General features: G+C 28.8%; 1 protein-coding gene across 1 annotated transcript in view; it reads right to left on the bottom strand.

Annotated features, from left to right (window-relative positions):
• LOC107436350 (glypican-6) overlaps positions 1–12298 on the bottom strand; it is a 168220-nt gene that overhangs the window by 100195 nt on the left and 55727 nt on the right. The gene's annotated exons all lie outside the window — the stretch shown is intronic.

Genomic DNA, 12298 nt, shown 5'->3' with positions numbered 1-12298 from the left:
AGAAAAATATATCAAGCTAATTATGATCTACTATTAGCATTAAGAATTATATCAAGTTCAAAGAATAATAATAACTAAATCAATTGCATATTTTATATACCCTATTTTACCAATTTTCTGTTTAAATAATCAACTATTCAAACAGTAAGTAAGCTAAAATTGCGCAAATCAAACCTTGTTTATAAATTTTAATGCTTAAAATTAAGCAATTACTATAATTAATATAATAAGTACATTTTATTTTATTTTATTAAAAATGTCATTTTATTCAAGCGTTCAAAAAAGACAAAAAAATTTTCATGAATCCCAGTTTAATTTCAAAAAATAAATCAGATGTGTAAAAAATAATTATACATTTAATTTCTTTTCTATCCGATAGCTAATTACTAACTTTTAAATTGGAGTATTTATTTTAAAAAAATTAAAACTATTTGAATTGAATATCTGCTATCGAAAAATGATTTATGATAATCGAAAATGATAATTTTTAATAATTAAACTTATAGTTTAAAAATGAAATAGTAACGGTTAGACTAGAAACTGTATACTTTATTTTATTATTATGAATGAAAACATGACAGGGGCAGTTAATTGAACAACAAGCATTTAAAAATTATGAGAAAATTAGTTATTTTATATAAAATTTTACGTGGGTAGGAAAGAGTTAAAATAAATTAGAATGTAACTTATATCATATGTTCCCAAAAGGCTGTAACAAGCTTTTAACTAAAAGGGACAATATTCTGAGCATGCATAGATAAAGTAAAATAAATGAAGTCACATGATTTAAAATCCATTAAGAGAAGGTGACAGAAAATCTAATTTCCGGACTTTCACAGAAACAAGGAAATTAAAATACGCACAAAATGAGAAAAGAAGGAAACAATTAATTTGAACATTTTAACGGACGGAGGCTCAAGTAACAAATGTAGAGGGGAGAAGAAACTAATAGCGGCATAGTTAACAGGCCCATGAAAGTAAAATTTCTTGAAATAACGTTAAATTTGCTAACATTGACTTTAAAATGAGATATTTACTCAAATATTCAGTGGTACTGAAATGACGAACTCTTAATCAAATAACGAAATGAAACGAAGATAGTAATCTTCTTTCTTTTTTTCAATGATCAACACTTAGATGCATCTCTTATTTTTCGGTAGTCACGTGAGACAACCATCCAATGGCGAGGATCGATTCTTGATAAGGTTTTTAAAGGGGTGCACTTTGCTTATTACAGCACCGGAAGGCACCAAGGTTAAAACACTAGCTGTTGAAACTGACATCGAAATTTTGAATCGTGATGGTATAGTTTGTCTAAAGTAAGAACTCCCCTAGCCAGTCTTCCGAAGCGGTGGCGGTGACTATGTTAATTAGGTATAACTATTTCAAGTAGGGGTGTGGGGTCACTGTTCAGAACAGGTTTTGGCTCCGATCGGCAAGAGAACGGGAATCTTTTTCTTCGGTCTACTGTGTTAGCCCTAGAGTGAAAAGAAGCTACCCTCCCTGAAATGCACTATTCTTGTTACCAGAGCAGCAGACTTTATGGTGGGGGGAGTTCTTACCATAGACAAACTATAGTTGTTGGTTAACAGCTACTACGTTAACACAAAATATAGGTTTACTTTCAAAATATCGGTTTAACGTTAACCATAAAATCCATAACCACGTTAACCATTAAATTTAAACGATATTTTTTAATTCAGCTTCTCCAAAATATCTAATAGTGCACTGATACTCCTTGCAATTAAAAAATGGCGTTTCAAGGTCAGGTTTTCTACCTTCATCGCCATGGTAACGGTATGACAGACTTACTATTTTTATTCACACATTAGTTAGGGAGTATCTTTAACTCACAACTATATTTCATTATAATAACGTACTGACGTGGGATAAAAGCGAGGATTGTGGATATCATAGCAACAGAGTGGAGAAATCGAGTAACTTGAAATGCCTATTTACAAAGACTATAGTAAACGAATCTTAATTATAAATTCCACCGCAAACATTTTAACATCTACAAATTAAAAATCTAATTGCAGGATTTTTCTTCTTTTTTTCTTCTTTTTTTTTTTACTCGATTTAAGACTGCTTAATTGAACGAAAACCATTTGCTCTTAAACCTGACTAAGGTGTTCTTTTGTCTTCAAAGTCAATTAAATATTACAAGGCCACGAAGTTGAGGATTGAGAATCGAACAACTGGTCAAATTCGAGAATAGAATAAAATATTCGGTGGAACAAAAATTACGAATTACCAGGAAACACCGAGCATACCATGTTCCCCTCACACAAAATAATTAAGTTTCTATTCCTCATAGCTCAAATTAACATTAGATATAATTTCTTAGGTAAAAAATGTTTACACTACTATAAATAAAATATTTAGTTATTTTTATATGCATAACTATTTAATCTGTAGATAAGATTTTATAAATAAAATAATCTTGAATTAGATTGAATACACTTGAATTTATTTTATTAGAACAACTACTCAACTTACTTATTTCCCATATTTCTAAATCTTAGATAAAGTTCATTGCATTATAAAGTAAGTTATAATAGCTTATTTTTTTTCTATTTAGTTATTTTCCGTTAATCATATTACATAAGGTGCCTTAAAAAGCTTTCCTGTATGATCAGTCAATCTAGACTAGTTACTACCTGACAACACTGGAACTAAAAGATTTAATATTGATATCTCAAAAAAGTAAATAGAAAATGCACTTGTATAATGAAGTATAATAATTTGTATAATTTGAATAAAAGTTAAACTTGCAAAAAATTTTATTAATAAAAAACCAACTCACATGAAAATGTTCTTATTTATTTTTATTATTCCTTTTCTTTAAATTTTGTTAGTTTGTATGCATGTCCTTACGAAATACAGAAATGCATTTCGGTTCAGGAAGCATCCCTAATTGAGATTAATACTTGAATTTCACTGCTTTTACAATGAGAAATGCTTTTTAACAGTTTTATTTTTCATGAAAACGTTCAGGTTCAACGTTAGTTACCGCTATTGATTAAAAAAAAAAATTTAAAAAAACACTACATGCACAGAAAAGTTCTATTTTTTATCAATCAAATCTGAAAACTTTCAGGACGAATTTTACCTACCTCAAAGAGAGAATAAAATAACCATAGAATTTAAATATAGCTAAATTGCTATATTTAAATTTTCCATACATACTAAACATACAATGCATGAAATCAAACAATGCGCAATATGTTAATTACGAATTCAGTTCACTTAACTAGCTTTACCAACAGAATTAGAAAGATAAGAGGTAATATCTAAAGAGGTTATAAACTAGTTTTCTAATTGCATTTCACTGAAAACAAACAACATTCTAAATGTTTTTTTTTTATCTCGAACTTATACAGATGAAAGAAAAACAATAGGTAGAAAAAAAAATAGCCGCCTCTTGGCCTTAATGCCACTTTTATGATAAAAGGATTAAAAAAAAGAAAAAAGAAAAGCAATTAAACTGGCCGTAATTCTATTATCACCACTTAATGTGCATATTCTTAGCAAGTATTTTGTCTTAAGTAAAAATGAGAAATAGCGATATAAAAATCTAATAAACACTTAATTAAATGGAAGAAGACAGGCGATAAAAAGGATGTTAAATTATGAATTAATTAAATGAACGAAATTCATATCCATTTCTTCTGTTCGAAAAATAGTAAAATTAATTTCCGTTTTGTAAAAGGGGAAAAAAAAAGGTTTCTACTAGAGTTTAAAACCTCATAAATTTTTCCGATTATCATTATAAAAATGTTATGAGTTGTTTTATGAGGCAAACGAATGTTATCACTTCGTAAAAAAGTGTTGTTTTTTATAGCATTTATGTACTTTTTGTTTTATTTGTTAGCAACAAATATTTCTCCACACATTTTCAGATCATTACAGCTTATATTAAGCCATAATATAAGGCACGTTTCTTTTTTAAATCGATATTTTAAATACGCAGAATTTTTTTTAAATATACTTTTCTCACCATTTTGCATTCATTTAGGTCAAAATAAGTGAAAAATATTGTATATAGCATTTTGATAATTTATAGTTATGAAATACAGCATGAAACACTGGTGTCTTTTTCTGCATTAAAGGTAAAATCTCCAAAACACGCTCACTTATAAATATTATTTTTTTAAAATTTGCACTTACTTACAGTTATTTAGATCTAAGAGAAACAGTTATTCATCACAGAAATTTCTTTAATTTACAAAATCAATTATTGATAAATTTTTTAATTTGAATGAAAAAAAATTCGAATACATCTTTTTGGATTTTATATTTCATTACAAATATAATTCCTATAATCTAACAGATCCTTAGCAATTATTAGACTGTTAGTTAAATACCAAAAAAAAAAAATTTTATCTAGTAATTGAGAGTCAGAAAAAATATATGAAGAGGTCACCGGTATCCCATCTCCATCAAAAAGTTATCAACACTATTCCTTAGAATTTTTTCTCGATAGGTTACGGGATAAGATTGCGAAATTTCACTACACAACAATCCATCATACGGAAACACCTGTGCTTTACATAGAAAACCGGATGTTTTTTTCCACCAAAAACGCACATAATAAAACACTCCTAAAAATTTTGAAAACGTGGCTTATTTATTATATTACTCCGAACTTTTCATGTATACATAAATCTTAAAATATAAGTACTATGAGACACGTATGAAACAAGCTATAAAAACGTTATTTTATAAATTAGAAAAAGTAATTAATTTTATTTCATTCAAAACTTGCGTGGAACGATATTAGTATGATTGCTGTAAGACTTAAAATAGCTAAATTTTTAAAATATTTTTGGCCAGTTCAAAAAATTTAAAAAAATCAATGAAAAAAGTATCTAGAAATGCTTAAAACAAGATTTTATGAAAAATAGCGTATTTATTTATTTATTTGGTAAAAAATACAAAAATTAATATTATATTAACCTAATCATATACAATAATAACGACAGTTCTTAGTTTTATATAGAATAATTATACAAGCAGTATAGTTAAAGCTATTTATTAGAAAAGTAAATTTAAACCCATCTTATCTCATGAGTAAGCTTTTAAGAAAATAGTTTTTAAAATTGCAGTTTTCTGCACTTAAAGCTATGGTAAATAACGCAAAGTTATGTAGATAATTGAAGTTATCATTTATGATATATTAAAAGATAATAAAAATACATGATAATATTTCCATTTCCTATCTTTTAGTGACGTTCAATCACAGAAAACATTCTCCAAGAATATGATTTCAAAATGAATAAAAGCACTAAATTATATTAAAAGCATTAAATTATGTTATAAGCACTTATAATAATACAATGCATTCTAATTACAGTATAGGAAGTTTAATAACTTAAAACTTTTCGTAAAATTTTGTTTACCCCGCAGATGAAAGCTTAGCAAAAGCGCCGAGTTAATATACAACAAAAATTACCTTTTTTAAAACCACGTAGAAGCATTAAATATGTAAATTTAGAAACGATAAGGAAAATTTCACTCAAAGCAGAATCAAAACTTAATGGTTAATGGATTTTAAAAGCAATTTAAGAACTATTTGAAGCACAAGAAACAATTTCAATATTCTTTAAATGCTTAAAAACAATAATTCCATTACCGTAAAAAGATTTTTAGGTAATTAAACTGAAGATTTGACCGCAGCAATAAGCCATTAAATATTAAATAAGAGAAAATCACTCCATTCATTTCGCTTTAAAAGTATGTCACCATTTTTAGATTTTAATGAAATGAAAATTTAAGAGGTAAACAACGGACTAAAGTCAAGAAAATAAACCTACTACTAACAAATGTTGAATAGATTATTTATGGCAGGGATTAAATTGTTTATAAAGAAATTTATTAAAGAATTTAAAATAAATTAACGTTTATTTAATTCAAATTTTACAATTCATTTTAATCTCCCCTCTACGTAGCTCATAATTAATAACCATTTTTTTAAATTTTATTTATTTATTTTTTATTTTATTATATTTATTCATTTATTTTTTGTTTTATTTATTTATTCTGTATTTTATTTATCTATTTTATTTATAATTATTTTTTTTTTATTTTTCTTTAATAAGTATATTTGTATTTATTTCCTTTGCTCATTTTCAGGAGTGGAATCAGAGGGGGGGGGGCAGCAAATAGGCATATGTCCTTTAACCAGAAAAATTTATAGGCTTTTGTTCTTGTAAAATAGCATATAATTTCTGGAGAAAAAAAAAGTTAAAAGAAATTGGAATTACGCCATCTTGTTGTAGAGTGTATGTCCTCTGGTCAGGTCAACCCTAGAGCCTAAGATCAGGGCAATTCTAGAGCCTGCCAGGTCCTAAATTACACTGCAATTTAGGACCTGGCAGGATGAAACATTTACACATTGTACGAAACTATTTCAATGTTAAATGCACATTTCTTATAACATTTCATTTCTTATCACTTACATTTTCTTATAACGGAGGCACAAACACTAGAACCAGTGTTGGGTCCAACTAAATCATGGTTAGTTCCTCCTCATAACGTCTGTAGTGAATTGAAAAACAAATTTTAAATTTTAAAATTTAAAAGAACGTTTCCTTCTCTAATTTGTTTAGAGATATTTACTTTAGTTAAACCAAAATGTATTTTAAATTACCATATTTCGCAATTATTTATGTTCATAATAAACTAAATGCACGATTATTTATGACAAAATAGTCAGAAGCTACATAATTTTGACAGAGGTGACAGTTTTACATCAAACTGCTCCTTTTCTTAGATATTTACTTTATGAATTTTCGAAATTTACACTTAATAACAACACAGTAAAAGAAGAAGAACAGAAGTACAGAATGACAATAAAAATCAAAATATACGTAATTGAGACCATTCATTTGGTAATTTTTCAGTTAAGTTGGTAACGGTTTACCAGAAATTCTGGTTTTCAAAATTAATAGCTATTATTACCACACATTTAGTAAAGAGTACCCCACTCTAGTAGTTTTGACTATACCTTTTTTTCTCAGTGCAGATTTGCAGCGAACATTAGTAAAGGCTAAAAAGAAACAACTTTTTAACTATTAAAAAAGCTTCAAACATTTTATAAACGACTATTTTTTTAATTAAAAAAAAATATATCTTTTATCGATACCCGAAATGAAAATAGTCAATTTTATTCCCCCATCCCGTTTTTTTCCTTCGTCTAAACCTCTGAAACGTCAGTGAGAAATAGCTTCAAAAAAATAATAAAAACTCACGTTATCAAAATCTCTTAAAATATCTTCATTTTTGTTCGAAACAAGATGTAAAACCTTTAACGGAGCAGCTGAAATAACGATTGTCACAGAGTCCCGATGGTTATAAAATGTATGGGTGGGGGATTTATGGATGCTTCAGATTTAATCTACTTCCATTTGTACCTTCCTAACTGACTAGTATCACGCATACCACGTTTTCAGATATCTACTGACGTGACGCGGTCAATGGTTATCGGACAAGCCCAAAGGTATTTTTGTGGTCGATCACTCACTCATACATTTTAGAATGTATGTTCAATTACGGGAATGCTCACCAATGGTTTAAGTATATTTAGGGTAAGGAACTTATCTTTATCGTACCAACTTATCAGCTACAGTTAATTCTGATGATCACTGACTTAATGTATTTAAAAGCACAATCAGGCTGATGTTTTAAATCCTCAACGATAATCTGACATAAACAATACAAATAAAGCCTCATATATAATCTTCTTATTAAAGCCACATTGTTGTGAAAATGAAAAGCGTTTGTGGTCCAATTTTTTAATATTTAAAAATTTACTCCAATGCTGTCTTACCTGGGTTCATAACAATTAGCAAAAATTGAGAATAAGGCAGTGATTTTGATAATTTTCATCTAAGTTGAAAAATGTCACCAAATTGGCAATTTTTAAAATGTTAAATAACTTTTAAAATATTTGGGTTATTTGTCTATTCTAAATCTCTGACAATTCTTCCCGGCAAGATTATATATGTAGTTTAAAATTATCGCACTGCTTAAAATGTAAGGTACTTAAACTATGACTTTTTTATTTCCCTTGGCGATAGAACTTTGATTACAAAATCAGCTCACCTAAAGCTGAGCAAATTAAATCCAAAATTCAATTCAAATAAAGTTGTTGAACTAATTTAATCCAAAAGTCAGAGCAAGTTAAATTTATTTACACCAAAATTTGGGGTGACTTAAGTTCAGAATTCATTGACATCATCATCAAACATAGAATTAATTTAGAAGATGTCGATAGATTGCATTGTTAAAAATTTGTTACATTTTGCCTTTAATAACTATAATAATATATATCTCTTAAATTCTCACATGTTGTGCGGAATCGTAAAGAAACAAATATTTTTAGGCACTACTTTTTAAAGATAAGTGTGAAAAATTTTAAATAGCAAATAAAAATTTGTATTAGCTGGAATCTACAATACAATATATTGATTTAAAAAACATCTCCCGCCCCCCACTTCCAATAAATTTAGTTCACTGAAATAGTGTCTAAAATTTCTTCTTTCCTCTTAGGAAAAATTAATATTAGCTGTAATGTACAACATAATTCATTAATTTAAAAAAGATCCCCCCCTCTTAGAATAACTTTAGTTCACTAAAATAGCGCATAAAATTTCTTCATTCATCTTAGGAAAAATTAGTATTAGCTGTATTCTACAATATATTCTATTAATTTTAAAAAAAGTTCTCCCCACATAGAATAACTTGAACCACCTAGGTTATAATATGACTTCCCATATTCTAATATGAAATTTCAAAATATGACTTCCATACAAACCAATGAAAGAGAAGATCAACTTTAAAAAAAAAGGAAGACCCGCATGCACTATGCAAATAAATCACAAGAACAATTACCTTAACATTATTTATTCAAACTACCATTAAATTACGAAAGTATACTTGTCTCTATTCCAGCCGATTTACAAGAGCAGAGAAGATATATAAATAAATAAGAGATACTGGAAAGGGAAAAAAAAAAAGTCGATAACAATTTCCAGCCATACCACTCAACTCAACATCCCACATTCCTGTTTGCTCTTGCCTTTTTTTTATTTTTTTTTATTTCCGACTCTCTTTAAGTCTGTAGAGACGATCAGAAGAACAAATTGCGGCGAATTCCTTATAAAGAGATTAAATCAAGCATATGCAAGTAAAGATAATAAATTATTCTACAACCAATGTAGATTTTTCCTCTGCAACTTGTCAAGCAATAAAAAAAAAGTTACAATTCAGGTACTTTTTGTTTCGTAGGTGGTACTTCTTTTTTTAAATAAAAATAAATTGCGAGACCCCGTTTTCTTTGTAATTTAAGGGGTGCTTGAGCGTATACGCAACGGGTGCAAAATGAGGCGTCTCCATTCAATAGGATACGCAGCAGGGTGTACAGAAGGCGGCAGCTTTTATTCGAATTCGACTTGTTGGTGTCCCCCTGGGAAGCACGGGGGTGGACCTGCCAGATTAAGAAATGTATGGCATTTATAATTCGCAGCGGGGAATGAAATTTCTGTGTTTAAATTCAAGGGAGGAAAACCAAGAATGATTCTTTCCCGCGTAGAATAGAATTAGAATGCAATGCTTTTGAATGACTCAAACGATATGGTGGGGGGGGGGGGGGAGAAAAAAAAGAAGAATTCTACAATTTTAACATGTATTTTTTTCCCTCCTTCAGTTTAAACTGTTATGAACAAAGCCACAGCTTGTAGTTATAGAACACTGACTCCACTAAGGTTTCACCTTAACCGCTCATTTCTAATTAAAAGACAATCGAGATATCTTTTTCCCCCGTCAAACTTAGTTAATAGCACCATGTCATCATTTTATATAGAGCACAGAATATCATTTATGTATGATACAAAATAAAACTATTAAAATGAAGCATCATTCCAAACGGATTTATTCGGTACTTTTCTCTCATTTTCTAAATTGCATAAATAAAAGAATGATCACTATTAATATAGTGTTTATTCCTTTATTTATTTTTTTTTTTAATTATAGACGTGCCATATTTATACAGCATATTCCTATACCTTAGAACACACGAAAACTATGCTGAAAAGGAAGGCAGACAAATTTATTATTATAACCACTTTTTCCAGTTTTTTATTACATAAATTAACTATTATGAAGCAACGAAAAAAAAGAGAGGCCAAACAATAACCTTTAAGGGGGAGTCGGTAGGTCATATACCAATAATGCTAAAAGTGACCTTTTTCGATGTACTTTTTTTCAGTATCTAAACAAGATATTGTCTTTTTTTTCCTCCACAGAATATTTACACATACATGCTTCCAATACGATAACTGTTAATACATATCTTTGGCAGAACTTTTTTATGAAAATTATGAACTGAGGACTTTAATTTTTTAAAAATTTTCATCATTTTCGAGCAAAAATCTTTCATAACTCAAAAGGTATTCCTGTCAACGATAAAACGTCATCACAGCATACAACTGATATAATCCCAAATATCACAACAAAAATTTCAAAGCGTTATCATAAGCAGTTTCTTATAAAAAGAACATCAAAAAAGGTCAATTTTAGCACTATTGATATAAGCCCCACCCAGAGCCCCTGAATTAGACAGGCCGACTTACCATTTATTTTTGGAGCAAAGAGCTAACATAAGCACATAATATAACTAATACTAACATAACGTTAACTTGCGAACTTGTTTGCTCCAATATTGCTTGATAGGTCGGCTCTAATAGTATAGGAGCCTTAGCCCCACCGACAACCCTTAATATGTTGACCACGGTAAGTGACCTGCCTTATTTTGTACCGTAAGTGTTACTCAATAGACAACTAATAAATATTTGAAATCATTATATATATATATATATATATATATATATATATAAAGTTTTTAAAATAAGCACTTCATCACAATTGAAATAAATAAATTAACACGCAACCGTATGAAAATTGATAGGAATAATTTATATTAAAAAAAATAATTTTCACGTCATGAAAAATAAAAAGCCAAAATAAAGAACTAGCTTTTGAAAGACAAAAATAAAACTTAACAGCTCCAAAATTACCTCTTTTAATATCAATGAAACAAGGTTTTACTTCTCAAAAAATGAATATCAAAATGTTAAGCTCACTTACGTAACAGCAAAGACAAGCGGCATAAAGGTTGTCATTTGTCGCGAAAGTTAACAAGAAGAGCAGTTAACTAAAAATCTCCGCATAAAAATTCCTCCTTAACACATTAAAACTTTTATTTACTGTCCTTCAAAAGAGAAGCCAGGTTTTTGAAAAATATAAAAAATGCAATGAAAAAGTGTGTTTAATACTTTTCGAAGAAGTTAAAACTAGCTTTCAGCTTTCAAAGATTTTTTGGGAGGAGTTGAAATAGTGTCAGGATGAAATCATGGGTCATTAAAGTAAGTCAAGTAGGAAGGGGAGGGGGCAGCATGACATTTTTACAATAGGTATTTTTTTTTTACTTCCTCTTTTATTTTTTTATGTATTCACATAAAAAAATTAAATTTTTGGTTTGGAGTTGCTGTTTAATGCGGTAGAACAACGATTCGAAGTGGGAGAACTATTAAAAATTGGGAAAATACCGCTAAGGATTACACTGCAATTGGGTAATTAAAGAATTTAAATATTGCCCATATTTTGCTCAAAAAGTTAGCTTTGGCTGTCAAAATTTATGTTTATTTATACTTTTCTAATACGCTCAAGTTTAAGCCGTAAGGGGTTGTTTTTTATGCCTATTTACTGCTAGCCCATAGTTGTGTTTGCCAACTTTAAAAGTTTGACAGAAAACCAAACCAAATTTTGCTATGCTTTAGGCATAAATAAATAAAGCTGTATTTCAAGATATGTGTTTGAAGTGGAAGAAAAAATATTGTTGTTGAAATGCATTAGACCGAAAGTTGCTCTTTAATATGGTAGGACAAAGATATGAAATATGAGATCTATTTTTTTTTTAAAAATGGGAAAAATCACCGATGATTATGATTTAAGTTAGGTGAATGGGATATTCGACAGCGATCAATGTATTGATTTTAACTGTGGAAAATTATAGGATTTCAAAATCCTAAGAATTACTAACTGGAGAACAATTGCAAAGAAAAGAGCAGAATGGAGGAAGGTTGTTGGAAAGGCTCTGGCCCACAATCGACTGTCATGACAAATAAAGAAGTGAAAATTTATGCTCCAATATCCTTTTCTAATATGCTCGAGCTGTTGATAGTTGTACGTCATTGGTAGTTATTTATATTTTATACTTATTTGCTACAGGTAAATA

The sequence above is a fragment of the Parasteatoda tepidariorum genome, chromosome 3 (assembly GCF_982258835.1).
Source record: "Parasteatoda tepidariorum strain Cologne lab strain chromosome 3, Ptep-v5.0, whole genome shotgun sequence".
NCBI lineage: Eukaryota > Metazoa > Arthropoda > Arachnida > Araneae > Theridiidae > Parasteatoda > Parasteatoda tepidariorum.
This window is presented reverse-complemented; position numbering and strand designations above follow the sequence as displayed.